This window comes from Halichoerus grypus, chromosome 2, assembly GCF_964656455.1.
Source record: "Halichoerus grypus chromosome 2, mHalGry1.hap1.1, whole genome shotgun sequence".
Lineage (NCBI taxonomy): Eukaryota > Metazoa > Chordata > Mammalia > Carnivora > Phocidae > Halichoerus > Halichoerus grypus.
The window spans coordinates 19,334,159-19,350,772 of NC_135713.1; the positions used below are offsets into that span (position 1 = coordinate 19,334,159).

At 35.3% G+C, this 16,614-nt stretch overlaps 1 protein-coding gene across 2 annotated transcripts in view; it reads right to left on the bottom strand.

The window, feature by feature from the left end:
• LOC118544817 (cadherin-10) overlaps positions 1-15,853 on the bottom strand; it is a 176,122-nt gene extending 160,269 nt beyond the window's left edge. Inside the window, exon 1 of one of the 2 annotated variants that reach the window (XM_078066591.1) lies at positions 15,429-15,853. The gene's annotated coding sequence lies outside the window, so the exon portion shown is untranslated. The remainder of the gene's footprint in view (positions 1-15,428) is intronic. The other variant, XM_078066590.1, reaches the window with a different exon arrangement.
• Positions 15,854-16,614: the final 761 nt, after the last annotated feature.

Below are 16,614 nucleotides of genomic sequence, written 5' to 3' on the forward strand. Positions count from 1 at the left end.
CCAACACACGTGGATCAGCAAACACAAGAGAGGAGGCCAGTCAGTACTTTCTGGAAAGAGGGGAAAGAGAGGAGAGAGAGAGGGCAAGAACGACCACACAACACAGGCCTGGGACCATGAACAGAAGCGTCTGCAGCGGGGCGCCTGGGTGGCTCAGTTGTTAAGCGTCTGCCTTCGGCTCAGGTCATGATCCCAGTGTCCTGGAATCGAGCCCCGCATCGGGCTCCCTGCTCCGCGGGAAGCCTGCTTCTCCCTCTCCCACTCCCCCTGCTTGTGTTCCTGCTCTCGCTATCTCTCTCTCTCTGTCAAATAAATAAATAAAATCTTAAAAAAAAAAAAAAAGCGTCCGCGGGAACTTGGATGGGGGAGGGCCCTGGGGAGGGAGGGTCGGGCACCCCCTCACACGTGCCACACGCAGCCTGGCATGCACGCCCTGCACCCACCGCCGTCACCTGGCTGGTGTGCCCACGTTGCACGCACAGCTCCCCCAAAGCCTAGGCGCACCTCCCACCAGCACCCTGGGAAAGCAGGGAGCCCTCCCCACTAGCTCCACGGTGTGGAGGACACAGCCCAGCAGCAAGCAAGGCACATCCTTCGAGTTCTTCAGACGCAGAGAAGTTAGGAGAGAGAGAGAGAGGGAGGAAAGGCCCTAGCGGAGCGTGGACCCTCCCGGACCCCAGCCTCCTGTTTGTGCTACTGGGCCAGGGGTCCTGGACAGAGGGAGGGAAGGACGGACAGACAGACAGCCAGGGCCTCTAACAGCTTTTGTCTTGAGCTAGACTTCAATGTCCTTAGAGTTGGTAAATGGTTTTCTATAGAATCAATAATATTTTTTCTTTCTTTAAATATATATTTGTTGAAGTTGCCTCCAGAAGGCATTTGAGGTTAGAAAGTTTGAATATTACTTATTTTCCATCACGTCTTGGTACCCAATTTATTGCCTTCTTCATAATGAAAAATCAGTAATAGTAACTGAATAATTATAAGAAAAATGAATTAAGAAAAATATATTTTAGGAATGATTAGAGCAGGGAGAGAGAAATCACGTAGGACGTTTGGATCTACACATACTCATGTCTCTTATTTCATTAGTTTCACCTTTAATAACCAATTAAATAATGAATGATTATAATGAAATAACACCTTTCAAGTTCCCCTTCATCTCCTCTATGATTAAATTGCCTGATGTGGGACTCGATCCCAGTCGCTTAACCAACTGAGTCACCCAGGTGCCCGGGAGAGAGAGTCTTAAGCAGACTCCACCCTGAGTGCAGAACCCAACATGAGGGCTCTATCTCAGGACCCTGAGATCACAAACTGAGCTGAAATGAAGAGTGCGATGCTTAATCAAAAGCATCACCCAGTCACCCCTGTATTTAACTTTAAATGTTGCTTTCTTCTACTATAATTTCATCTCATTGAGGAAAGGACCAAATTATCCATAACTGTTTCCCAAGTTCCTAGCAAACTCCATAAAACATATTAAAAACTCTAAAAAATATATGGTTGAACTGAGAAGGAAAGATGTAATTTGAACCTCTTCTGTAGCACTGAGTTGGAATCAGAAAAAGGATCAATTTTATAATTTTTATAGAGTTAGAATTTAAAAGATTAATCAAATAATCATACTGGGGGGAGAGTTAAGATTTACAATTATTTTTAGCTCTAAGTAAAAATGATAAAATGTTTAAATATGGTCTTAGGAACAATGTTTAATGATGGACATCTCTCTTATCACTTGAGGCTAAATTATCTAGGGTAAGTAGGTATGCTATGTTTTATACTAAAATTAAGAAGGAACTAGAATTTTTTTTTTTTTTTTTTTAAAGACTTTATTTATTTATTTGACAGAGAGAGACACAGCGAGAGAGGGAACACAAGCAGGGGGAGTGGGAGAGGGAGAAGCAGGCTTCCCACGGAGCAGGGAGCCCAATGTGGGGCTCGATCCCAGGACCCTGGGATCATGACCTGAGCCGAAGGCAGACGCTTAACGACTGAGCCACCCAGGCGCCCGGAACTAGAAATTTTTAACTCAAAGTGGTTTGGGTTGTTTCTTGGTTTTTACCACCAGGGCAGGTGTTTTTATAAGTCTCTCTCCATATTTATGATTATCCATTTACTATCCATTCTGCAAAAAAACTTTGCCCAAATCAAGAGCACTAAATGTGAATATGACATGATCAAAAGTTTTAACTTAAATTTCAAACATTTCTAAACTCTTAAACACAACATTTCAATTTCTGTCTCCCTTTTGGAGTTGGAATAAATACTTCATATGTTTATCTGAAATAACATAGTGTGCGGCATTGCACAGAAAAAAAAACAAACCCTAGCAGTCTTTTGAGAGTAAAAGCAAATCAATAGTAATATCTCTTAGAATAGAAGTACTTTTGTTGAAAGAGGGAATATAGCTTAATGGGAAGCAAAGTAATCTTTGTTTTCAGTCAGATTATTGGGCTGTGCATGAGAAATGACATGCCCTGACCACTTGATTTACATTAAGAGGCAACCTGGCGTGTTCAAAATAGAGAGAGAAAATGATTTGCTCTATAAAGATGGACGCCTTATGGCTTTAAGATGTAACATAGAGGGGCGCCTGGGTGCCTCAGTCGTTAAGCGTCTGCCTTCGGCTCAGGTCATGATCCCAGGGTCCCGGGATCGAGCCCCGCATCGGGCACCCTGCTCGGCGGGAAGCCTGCTTCTCCCTCTCCCACTCCCCTGCTTGTGTTCCTGCTCTCGCTCTCTCTCTCTGTCAAATAAATAAATAAAATCTTTAAAAAAAAAAAAAAAAAGATGTAACATAGAGATAACCATCATAAGATTTTTTTTGTAATTTTATGAGTTTGTCTTCAGTTCTCATTGAGCTCTATTCTTTTAATTAAAGTTAATCATCCCAGTGACCCAAAGACAGATAATTCAGTAACTGCTCACACTGTGGGCTGTAAATGTGAGTATGCTATCCCATAACCAGTCTTGGAATTGAAGTCTTAGTCAGGTGGTGATGATGATGATGATGATGATGATGAAAATGATGATGATGAACACTGTTACTTCAGGATGGTAACATAAATGTGCCCAGAGAGACAGATAAATAGAGAAATAGAGGTAACTATAGATATAGTTCTAAACATAGAAATAAATCAAAGGAAAATTTTTTTCTCATATTTTGCTATAGGCAATGTGTCAATAAAATTTATTCTAATCAAATTTCTTTATTTTTACCTGTAGAGAATAAAGTAAACAATGAGGAGTAAGACCATGTAAGTGATGACCGTTCCAGATTTTAAAATCTAGAAGTGCTTATTTCTAGTTTCTGGAAAATAATTGTATTGTTTTGTTTTTAAGTGTAGGTATTACCTTGTAAATAAGAGAAACAGTAACTATGGGTCCTGCTCTCATCCAAGTTTGTTATTAGGTTATAAAAAAAAAAAAAAAGTAAAAAAGGATTGACGTTTGGAGGTTACATTATGACACACAAAGTACAAATTATTCTAGTATTTAAGGAAAATGAAAGCAAACAAATTTGTCTCCCTAAACTTCCAATGAGCTCAATTGAAAAGCACATTCAGTAGCAATCATTTGTTTGCTTTTCATGCAGTCTGCATATTTACATTTAAGTTTTGCAATAATGCAGTCTCTGATTTCTTTATGCTGCACACCAGAAGATGTTGGAAGAAATTTTGCTTGAGAAAGTTAAACATTTAAGGAGTCATTCGAGTAGATTTGCAGCTACACAACAGAATATATTTTAGGTTAAAAATTATATCTTGCTTCAAAAATGTTGTTTAAAATATCTTGTTTAGATTTTTACAAAACAATATTTTTATAACCTCACATGTACATGTAAAACTTAAGTTGAATTCATCTAAAAGGATCCATTTTTAATGCTATGTCATAACCCTTAAGTTCACATCAGTTTCAATGTTTCCAAGGCAATGTTTAGTCGGAAAAGAATCTGAAACCAGAGCATTCCCTAATATACTATGATATGGCCACAAGGTGGCTCCAAAGACCGAAGTATATTATTTTACCTCTTAAGCAGTGAATAGAATTTTACCAGAAATATCAGCAATAATTTACCCTATAAATGGGACAATACTTCAGAAATATAAACTCATTTCAACTTTCTAATTAATTTTTGAAGTATAATTTATAGTATTTTAAAATGCAGCTATTCAAAACAACACATCAAATTGTTGAAAACCTTGAAGAATTTGACGGATTTTGAAGGGAAATGATTATTTAGCATGCATAGTTAATTATTCGACAACATCCCTTTTGTTTGGGTTTTATAATTAATTTCTCATCTAATTTTGTACAATTTGATTTTCACTTGATTTCCAACTAAATGAAAATACCTGCAAGTTAATGAATTTTTCTCTAGCATAAAGAATTTTAAAATTGAAGAGGAAGCTGGTATAATTTTTAATCTTTGGAAGGCTTAATTCTAAAAGTACATACTTTGAGAAAATCTAGTAAACTAAAATGTATAACATTAACATATTTTAAGTTAGACATCTTAATCAGCCATAAAATTAAATCACTTAGCCAAATATAATGAAGTCAGGGGAAAAAAATGAATGCTATTAAATAATCACAGCATTTAATAAAGATGACATAAGAAGACAGTGAATTTGATTAAATAAGTAAAATAAATATATAATAAATATAAATCTATAGCTATGACAAGAAATGAAGATTATCTTTATTATGTTCAGAAAATTACATCTGTTGGCTAGGTTTTATAGTCTCTATGATGACTCACCTCTCCTTCATATGTGGTTGGATAATAAAGTACTAAGTATATTCTTTCAACATGTAAACTTCTAAAATAAGTAATTAGTCCCAGGTTATAAATAAACCTTAAAAAAATGAAAACTGTGATATAATGTTAGATTTTAAAAATGAAGTTTTAAAATGGAAGATATTTATGGACTCACAGAAATATATATTTTATGACCTTAATGTTCTGGTTTGTTTTTGTAACCCATAAAATTCATTTCAGATGCTTTTTAAATTACCATATAGAGCCCCAAGACAGGAAGAAAAAAAAAGTGATTTTAAGTTGATTTTCATATCACCTTATATATGAAGGATGAAAAGAAAGAATTATCTAAATAAAACCTGTTAAAATTTTCACATTTTGCTGCAGACTCTATGTCTTCATCAGACAGTTTCTGGAACCTCATCTAAGAAAGCGATAGTCCACTGACCTTTCAGCTTGTAATATAGACTGCAGAATTACTCTTGAGATCTATGGGTATCCAAACTTTAATGGGATTATTTCTGTAATGCACTGCTTCTCTTCATCATTCTTGTTCTAATTCTCATTACTCTGACCTCAAGAAGGAGAATCTGTGAAAAGAACTATTACTGCAGTGTATTCAGAAATGGTTCATGTTTCACCTGAGTGAGTTTATGTGGCTTATGGAACTCACAACTGTAAGTCTTTATCTTTCTAATGCTGTCTCCCTCCTCTGTCCCCTTTTTGGGTCCTTAACACCATTTTCAAAATTCATATCCATTAATTCCCTAGTCCATGCAATTACTATATGTGATTCTGAGGATGTAATTTAAGTTTTCAGGTTACCTTATCTCTTTATGCAACCAACATTTTCACAATCATTAGGGAATGAACCTAACAGCTTCCATTTCACAAACAAAAAAAAAAAATTTGGAATAAAGAGTTTATGATGTTATCAGTAGAATTAGTGGCAGAATCTGACTTAAAACACCAAGGATTTTCATTTCAACTCAAGCACACAATTATTATTATATGAGATAAGTTAAAACTTTCAAAAACTTTGAAAAAGTGGTAACCCAAGTCATATTGTATGCTATGCTTTAAAATAAAGTGCTTTCGATATTAATTTTAAAAAGCATAGACTAGAAGCACCTGGGTGGCTCAGTGCGTTAAGTGTCTGCCTTTGGCTCAGGTCGTGACCCCAGGGTCCTCCTGGGATGGAGCCCCGCATCAAGCTCCCTGCTCAGCTGGGAGTCTGCTTCTCCCTCTCCTTCTGCCCCTCCCACCCTCATTCCTGCTCTCTCTCCCCGCCTCCTCTCTCTCAAATAAATAAAATCTTTAAAAAATTTTTTCAAAAAAAAGCATAGATCACATGAATTTATATATAGTAATAAGAATACCAGTAAAAATAATAGGTCACAATAATATGTAGCACTAGAACACCTACTTTCAGGGATTGTATTTTACATGTATAATTTTTAAAAATCATAACAATTGACTATTATGTAAGTACAATTATTCACCTCATTTTACAGATGAAAACCTATCAGGAATATTAAATATTAAATATATAGTAACTGACAGGATTTGAAGCCAGACAGCTTGGTGCCACAGTCCATGCTTTTATTCATCAAAGAAATTCTAGGAAAGGCAATCTTGCCAATCTTATTATTCCAAGAAAGACAATCTCAGTGCTTCTGGCATGTAGCCTTATCACTATGTGGTCTCCCTATTAAACATGACCTTCATCAGGTGTCCTCACAAAAACAGAACATCGTATCAGAAAAACTTTTTCACAGAGTGACCAAGTTTCAAACTCAATGGCTTCTCTGGCAGTGAATATTTTAATTACTTAAGGGGATGTGAGAGCTTCTGTTAACAATTTTTGGCAATAGAATTTGGGTGTCTGCTTGATCTTCAGATATATCCTTTTTATTAGGCTTCTTGTCTGGGATGGGCATATTAGTCTCAAATTTGAGTCCTTGATGCAAGATGACAATTGGCTACTGTAAACGTGAAGTATAACACAGATCACCAACCAAGATGGTGGCTCCTAACTGAAGCACCAATTCAGAATCCACTTTCAGGAGTCCGCTGAATGAATCTGAGGGTACACAAAAATGTTTCTTGAAACTAATCTAATGCATTCTGACATTTTCTTGAAAGATATCATGTGGTTTTGAATACAATCTTTCAAAAAATAGGAGCCCCATATCATTCATTTTAAAAGTATGTAGTACTCATCCTTCTAATCAAAACTGGGCAATAATAACAAATCATGTGATTATTCATCTCATGCCTCACTATAGCAGACGTCTTGTTTGGTTTGGTTTGGTTTCTCTCTCTCTCTCCATGTGTGTATCTCTGGATTCTTGCGGTGTCTGGCTTATGGTAGGCACTTAAAGTGTATGTGCCAAATGGAGGAATGAAAGAATGAATGAATTAAACAAGATACTGAGAGGATTCTTTAGTAGTTTAAATAATAGAAAATTAAAACTGAAGATTTTGTGTTAGGTGGAGAAATGGGTGACTGCCTAAATGACAATCTGGTACCTAATTCACTGCTATTCTATGAAAATTGAAACATTTAAAACAACTGCCTAATATTTCTATTATAACTCATGTAATATTTACTGTGAATATATTTATTGTGGATATTTATTGTGAATATCTTACATTAGAACCACCTCTCCTCAAGTACAAAATTAGCATTGGGTTAATCTTTATATCTCTGGATGTGGCACTAAGGGACTGGCTCATAGAAACTTCCTCCAAAATGAATAAGATCAATTAGAAGCTGAGGGAAAATTGAGTAAGTTATTGTTTAGATTCTAGGAAATTATTTAAATTTATAAAGTAAAATGAAAATGAAAAATATAACATGCAAAAGAATATGATAGCCTAAGACCAAAGACAGTTAAATTAATGATTGTGAATTTTACATTATCATAGTGCTTAACCTGTTGCCACTATTAAAAATTGATAATTCCCATAAGGATTTTTTGAGGATGATGGTTTATATGGGACATCTTAGTTTGCTTCTACAAAGGACAAGGCTCTTCTCATCGACACTTTTTTTTAAAACCTTGGACTTGCCCAGAAATGGGTTTGATCCAGACCCTACCTATAAAATAAAGTGAACTGATGTCTTTGCTCTGAAGTCAAGATTATGGTTGTCATTTCTCTAATTTCATATCTCCCCTGGGCTGGATGCCCAGTAGAGGTTGTACACCTAACAATCAGATGGCTTTGTCCTAAAAAAGAAAACATGTTTTCCCCCCATTTTGTTCAGATTTCATATTCTGATGGGCGCTAATCCGATTTTTTTTAATATTTTATTTATTTTTTGACAGAGAGAGAGACAGAGAGAGAGGGAACACAAGCAGGGGGAGTGGGAGAGGGAGAAGCAGGCTTCCCGCTGAGCAAGGAGCCCGTTGTGGGGCTCGATCCCAGGACTCTGGGATCATGACCTGAGCCGAAGGCAGACGCTTAACGACTGAGCCACCCAGGCGCCCTGACGCTAATCCAATTCTAAGAAAAAAAAAAAAAAAAAAAAAAAAAAAAGTTCAGTGAAGAAATGATTCATTGTAACTTAGATTTTAGGGCTAATTCATTTCCCAACATTTATTTTTTTAGTACTAGTATTTAGTATTTTTTAGTATTGAAAAGAATATTTGTGTCTATTCTCAAGATAGTGAAGTTTTACAAATTAATTTTCAAAATGTAGAATTACCTAGATATTAAATGCGGAAAATTTGGGCATATATTATAAAAGGCATAATAGCCAGAACAGAAGAGATTCTTAGACAATATGGAGAGTTTTCATTTTTTTACTTGCATCCATCCAAAAAGTTTTATGTCAGTAGGAAAAAAACCCCCAAAAAACCCCCTCCTTTGTTTCATAGAGAAATGCTATAGAAAATCTCCACTCTTTATTTCAGTAGGAATATATATATATAGTACACACATATATGTGTGTGTATATGTGTATGTATATGTACATATATGTGTGTAATATATGTATACATACACATACGTATACATATACATACATAATATATGTATACATATTACACACACACACACACTCACGAAGAAAAAGTCGAGGTACATGCTTGTATTTAAGATGCAATGTTGAACAAATCTCCAAAAGAACAGCTGAAGCCTTGGTGAAGGAATTGATCAAGAAATAAGACTTTCCATAGGTTTTTAATTATGGGCAAAGGCTTTTACAGCAGTCCCCCTTTACCTGCTGGGAATACTTTCCAAGACACCCAGTGGATGGCTGAAACTGCAGACGGTACCAAACGCTACATATACTCTGTTTTTTTCTGATACATACATATTTGTGATAAATTCCAATTTATATAGGCACAGTAAGGGATTAACACTGAATAATAAAATAGGACAATTATAACAATATACTCTAGTAAAAGTTACATGAATGTGGTCTCTCCCTCTCTTCCTCTCAAAATATCTGTACTCATCCTTCTTCTAGGTGGTAAGATGCCCGTGTGGTGAATGACGTCGGCACTGTGTCATAGCATTAGGCTACTAGTGACCTTGTGAGGATATGTCAGACAGAGGATAATCTGCTTTTAGATGACAGTTGACTGTGGGTAACTGAAGCTGTGGAAAGCAAAACTGTGGATGCGGGGGGGCAGTGTACTCAAATTTAGGAAGCTAGATGTAGACAGAATAAATGTGCATGTTAGTGGTTTTCTCTCTCCAGAGACTAAACTTCAAAAAGTCACTCTGATGACAAAATACTGCTCAAGACTACAGAGCAAGGATAACCCCCAACTTACCATGATTTAGGAAGAAGTCCAAAAAGAAAAAAAAGAAAGAAAAGAAGAAAATTTTATACTTGAGTAGGCTAATTGTTAGTCATTGTGTACTCAATTTTTGTTTATTTGATTAAATAAGTTGACATATTTTATTCCAATGGTTTCTTTCCTTTTCTTTATGTAATTGCTAAAGCAAATAAATACTATACTGTTGGTATTAAAAGTAGATGTAATTCATATTATTTATTTTATCAGCAATAGATTTAACCAATGAGTTAGAGGTAGTAAAATTTTAATATTTTAATTTATTTAAAGCAAATATTTTAAATAAAATAATAAATATATTCTACATTTAGATTTACATGGTAAACACAAAATCAGTAAAGTCTCTCAGATAATACAAATATTTTCAAATCTACCTAAATGAAACACTATTAATTTAAAACCAATGCTTGTAAGTTAAATTATCCAGAAATATTATGTGCTTTATCTAAATTTAAAGTCTGATTCAAGAATTATGGAAACATGCATTACTTTTAGAGATCCCAGAAGTTACCATGGTTTTCAAATGGAGTTGATTTAACTTGGTTTTATTGGGAGTAGAGTTACATACAAAAAGAGAATCAGTCACATTTTAAAAATTTATATTAGCATTATGCAAAAAATTTACTCAATAACCTAGGCAAATATATTGACTGCCTTTGATCTATTCATATAACTATGTCAAATTTCAACTTTGATTCTTGTATTTATAAGTCCTGCATCAACATTGCAGAGAATTACCAGAATAACCCAAGTTAAAACATTTACTCTATTCAGTTTATTGATTATTTTAATTTCCCATACATTCTGCTTAACTTGATTATGGTTACAGTTTACGTTTCTCAAATTTTCTAGTGAAAATGAGAAGGAACAATGATAGCTCTTTACCATATCTACAATAGACACTTGCTCATTATATATCAGTTTACATTCTTACATTACAAACTGGCAATATTTGTATCATGCAACAAAGAAGAATCAACATGTCTAATGAAAGACTGCTTCCTGGAAAGTGCAATTTATGTTTAATTTATTTTTAAAACCAGGACTGTCAAACTATTTCAATATCTTTTGTTACAGTAAATCAACAAAGATTCCCAATCAATAAACTGATGTACTGAATATAATAACTAATGTCTATGCATTCTACATTCTGATACTTTGGAGAAGTTCATTAATAAATGCTGAATTTCCCATACTTGGCTTGCTAGTGCAGTAAACTACATTGGTGCCAATTTCAATTCCTTAAAAGCCTAGGTGTTAGGACATCTAAAAGAATTGCTTTCATTTTAAAGGACATGAATCAGCCAACTGAACTGTCATACACTTTATGCTATATGCTATATATAACACTTTATGCTAGTAATGTAATAAATTAAATATATAATGTGACAATGATAGAATACTGTCTATAAAAATCACAGGATTTACAGAAATATTATTTCATATAAGGTAGTATTTTTTAAAAGCACATGGAACACTCATTCAAGGACCTTGGTAATTGTCATAAATGAAGGAGGGGACAAGGGAGGAAGGGAGAGGGACAGAGAGAAGGGGAAAGGGGAGGAGGGGGGATGAGAGAGAGAGAGTGTGTGCACTGCAAAATTTCTGAGCATCAGCAGGGCTCTGAAGTGCTTAGACATGTCATTTAATGCTGAATCCCTTGTTGTGAAGCAACGTTGTATTATACCTTATAGCCTATTGCTTAATTCTGTCTTGAAGTCAAAATGTTACTTAACTTTATATATTTGTGCATCATGTAGAGTATGGAGAATAAAGGCTGCTTTCTAAAAGAAGGGGGGAGCATACAGAGATCACATGGCTTAGTAAAGTGCTTTATAATGTCACTGACAAACTCTCTAATATATCCCTCTACTACAAGGGATTTTTATATGAAGGCATTTCAACTCCCAAAGACAGTCATTATTTTCAAGGGATGCCACATTTGATTTCTTAAAATGAGGTAAAATGTAATTTTATTTTATTCACTCTTATTCAATTTCTAGTATCCCCTTTCTTTAAATCCACCACCAATGTGGTAATGTTTAACAAATGTCTTAGTAATATAGAGGATAGACCATCACATGCACTGCAAGAGAGAAATGGGATAAAAATATAAAGACATTTGTGAAAACAAAGCATCTTTATTCTTTAAAAAATCGTTACTTTTTTTTTTGCAAAAAGTTGCACTGATAGTAAAGAGTTAAGTGAAAGTTATTTTTTGAGACAATTTTTATGAAACTGTCAGATTATTTCACGATCAATGTTAACATAACATTAAGGATAATGCATTCCCAGCAATCTACAACTTTAATGTGATAGATGCTTTCTTACAATGTTTGCCTCTTGAGTTAGTTGAAGTGAGCAGTGACAAAGGAGGTATGGCAAAGGCGAAAATGGCCTCATGCTTTAGATATCCTTACGAAAGACAACGCAACTGGATTTGAAAAGGCTCCACGTCTCATACTAAAATGTCAAGTGAAGTGAGGCTGCTCTATAGCAAGAAAGGAAGAAGAGAAGAGAGGTGACCCTGAGCTGATATTGTTATCTCAGAAAACAGGCACTCCTTGTTGATTGAAATTTTCTCGTTCTTATGCGTGAAAAAAATCTGTAATTTTGAGTGTTGGACTTATTAGAGATAAAAGCAGGGAATGTTATATTAGTGCTCTGTGGGCATAATCCAAATGCTTCAACTAGAAAAAAAGAAGGCAGATTTTAAAATGTTCAAATATAGGACATTTCTTTCTACCTGCATATTTCAAATTATTTTAATTATGACAAAAGAAAATTTTCTCAGTGAACTCATTGGTCTGAACAAAGTGTCAAGAAAGGGAAAATATATTTTGCTACGTATGCTTTCATTTCTCAAATATGTGTTCATGATGATATTCCTTGGGCTCTGATTTTCTTTTCAAAATATTCGTAAGAGGGACCATATATACTTAGTACAATGCTTCATCAATATCACCATTGCTCAGTATAAGCCTAACAAGAATGAGGGCTCCATTCTTGCTACTGTGTTTTTAACTTCATCCTATTTCAGACATGACTGCTAAATATAATATGGTTAGTAAAGTGACTTTTCGGAAACCCTAACCAGATAATATTTTAGGTTAATCAAAGAAGAGTTTTCAAACATAGACCTGAAGTTTGGAGGTCAAATAGCTGCATAAAATTACTTATGGTTGGTATAAATAATATTTGTATTTCTCTGCTCATACTTTGTTACTTTTTTTTCAGCATTTTATAAACACTTCTAATGTGGCAACAGTATTAGAATGCAATTTGCGTAGTCAAAATAACAATGCATTATGGCCAATACTTTTAAAACCCAAGGGCTAGACTAGAGATAGCTGGGTTTATATCCATGATTTGTATTAATTGCTTACTATGCAACACTCTTACTGATAATAACACTTAACAAAAACATGGCTCACTTTGCTGCTGAATCAGCATCATTGGAGTTAATGCTGTTCGTGTGCTGCAGCCTAGCGGAATGATTTGGTATAAAAATGACATATTCCAGGAGGACACAGTGTTAACACTCGCTGCAAAGTAGGTTAAGAAACATAGGAAATAAGTCATATGTCCAAAAATCCCCTAGATAATATACATTTTGCCTCAGTTATTTATTCATATGGGAAATTAAGTGAAATCATGAAATGAATCCTAGAGTCTGAACAGGGTTCATATATTTGGGAATTAACCTTTCAGTTTCAAATATACTCTTTTTCAACAAGAAAAAAATCATACCTCTTTCAGATCACACTACTTTCTTAATAATGTGCCAGAAATGTATATCTCCCTAGATAGAAAATTAATTTTCTATCCTTTTTTTTTCTTTTTTAAGGAAAATCTCAGTGTAGTAAAAAATCTAACAGTGTAATATTAAATTGAATACCTGTCTAGTACTTGTATCACCAAATAGCTAGTTTTTATAAACATCTAGGAATATCACCTGAACCACTGATCAGGTACCACGGAATTTAACCACTGGCCTTACAAACATACATATGCATGTGGATGCCATACACATTATATGTTGCTTTCTTATTTTCCTGGCCTTCCCCCCCGCCAAGACATATAACTGTATGGAATTCTATTCTTTGATTGGAGTCAGGGAAGATATATACATTCACCAGGAAAGTCATTTGTTAGCAGCAAGTATTTGACCAAAAAAGTATCTGATTTCATGAAAACAGACATTGACTCATACTTTAATAACAGCTGAAAAAAAGTGAAAGCAAATGAAAGAAGCATTTCTTTATGTTTTTATCATCAGAATGGATTTGTATTTGACAGGTTCCTAAAACACAGACACATTCTGCTTATATTTGTGTCCTCCCCCCACCCCATGAATTACTATTTCCTTATGCATTACACACTGAATACATATGTGCCTCATTTACTACACCCCAGGGAATGGGGACGAGGTAGATGATCTGTGCAACTTATTTACTTATTTCTCTATGACACAACCTCTTCCTTTTTTCTTCATCACTTTAACTAAAAATGAACCTAGAGCTCTTGTCAATGACATAATGTTTTCATGAAAGTTCTACTAATTAAAAATCTTCACCATACCAGACCTAAAAAATGAGCACACTCTTGCCAAGTGTTATTCACCACAGAGAAGCTCTTGTAGCCACATTTTAAAGAAGGATAGAGAGGGGGATGGTGTGGAGGGAGAAAGTCTACTAACATATGCATTGAAGTATAAGAGTTGTCAGCATCGGAGGGACAGATGATTTTTAATACAGATCCTTTAAGAAAAAAGAAGAAGAAATAATGCATCTCCGAACAACTGAGAGTAATGGATGTACAGTTTTGGATAACAGAAGCTTTTACTGGAATGAAGAACCACTATTATAGGAAAGAGATTTCTGGGGGGGGGGGTGTTATGAAGCAAAAGATAATAGGGCAGTTTTAAAATGATGTTCTTCTTTGACTGCACCTGTAGACCCCCCCCCCTCTTTTTAATGATAAGGAGATGGTAGGTTTCTATTGTAGCGACATAAAAACACTTTCGGACTACTGCTTTTGCCCATACTTAACAGTGCTATCAGTTGTTACTTGTTGGGGACATGCATTTAGACTTGCAATGTGCTGCATTAATTTAACACCACATAAAATATGGATTTTATTGCAGCAGAGACAATAAATGCTGCAACTGCTGACTACATGCATTTAGTCTCCCTCTTCCCCTTTCCCCTCTCACTTCTGACTCAGATACAAAATGTGAATGTAGGAATTATGCCTCTTCTATTTCTGATGAATGTCAATCTATTTTATTTATGTAGATGCTTAGTGACCATTGGCAGTTTCAAGGGATCTGTCTTCCGCCTGTCATTTCTCTTTATATTGAACGTACAATGAACTACGACTATGAATAAGTGCAGAGTGAATCCATTCATATGGAATGCAAAGTAATGTTAGATGATGTTAGAGTTCACAGCAACAAGGTTATCTCTTCAACTGATTTTAAAATAAAGACGAACAAGTATAAGCATGACAAATTACACTCCATGATATATTTTTAGCATTTGTTCAGAGTGAATGAATTCACAAACTCTAATATCAAGACCCACTGTGGAGCATAATATACAATTTATCTAGTTTTACATTACCTCTTATAGATATTCAAAGCAGTTGTTTCTAGAATCTAATATATAGTTTTATGCTTATTGATTTCTCATATGTTAAAGATAATTATTTGAAAATAATTGCTAAATACAACTTAAAAACAAACATTTCCCCACCCCCAGGGAAAGAAAATAAAAGACCTTAAGGGGGTTAGGAAAAAAAAAAAAAAAAAAAAGGAGGAGGAGTGGGGGAGAGGGATGAAGTCTTCCTACCTTTTTTTATCAGCTTCTGGATAACCGAAGTTGGTTCCAGCCAAAATCACCCTGGAGAAATTGTCACTATGTCCCCTTTTTGTTTGTTTTCGGCTGTTATTTTCTATCACTGATGCTACTTCAATCTAACTCAAGCTTTCTCTCAGCATCACTTTCAACTCTGGACGGCAGGGAACCGAAGAACACGGGGGCGAGCTCTCTCTGATTGGCTTTCATTCAGGGCTTCTGATTAAGGGGGGGGGAAAAAAAAGAGAGAGAGAGGAGGGGAAAAAAGCCCTTCCTCACAGGGAGAGAAAGGTTCTGCTGATAGAGCGGCAGTACTCGCCCTGGGAAGGTTAGAGACTGGGGAAGTGCTGGCTTTTGCTAGCACACAGCTATTTGCAAGTGAATGCGAGGGGAGGGCGCATCTGAGGCGAGGGCTGTGGATGAAAGGCTTCCCCTCCCCCGCAGGGCAGAAAGACTCTCTGTTTCGAGGCTAAGGTAATCAACCCAATCTAATCCGGCTGCGTCCGTAACGCAATCTCAGGAACAGGACCGCTGCTTGCAGTTCTTTAATAGATACTTCTTCTTCTGACATATATATTCCTGCACCATCCTTCCACCAGACTACTGAAATACAAGTATTAACGGAGTGCCAAGTCACGTTGCAACAGATCTGATGCGTTACCAGAGTGATTTTTGGTGGAGGTTTACGACTTTTGTTTATTTTTGCGTGCAGTGAACTTTCTTTTTTGATTCTCCAAATACCTTATTTTTATTACTTACTGTCATACGAGAACATACCTTACTGACCGTTTTGGAACGTCTGTGAGGCAGCCTTGTCTCCTTAATCTTATATGCTTTGCATTTTTATATTCTATAGATAAAATATTTTATTCATAATTTAAGTATGCAGTTAATGCTATTAAAATATTTAGAATTTGGACTTGCCACAATCTCCTTTTTTTTTTTTCCTTTTATCTTTTTTTTCTCAGAAATTTGAGTTTCATGCCCAAATGTGTATGGAGGTAGATGTAAATACATCTGGGCGATTCTATTTATTAACCATCTAATTGTCCATCTCTCTATTCATCTATCTCTACATTAAGTTGTATTCAGTCAAAACCTTACCAAAGGATGTCAGTATAGCTCCACAAAATAATGAACACCTTTATATTTTTCTGGCTACATGTAGATTTCTCTTTAA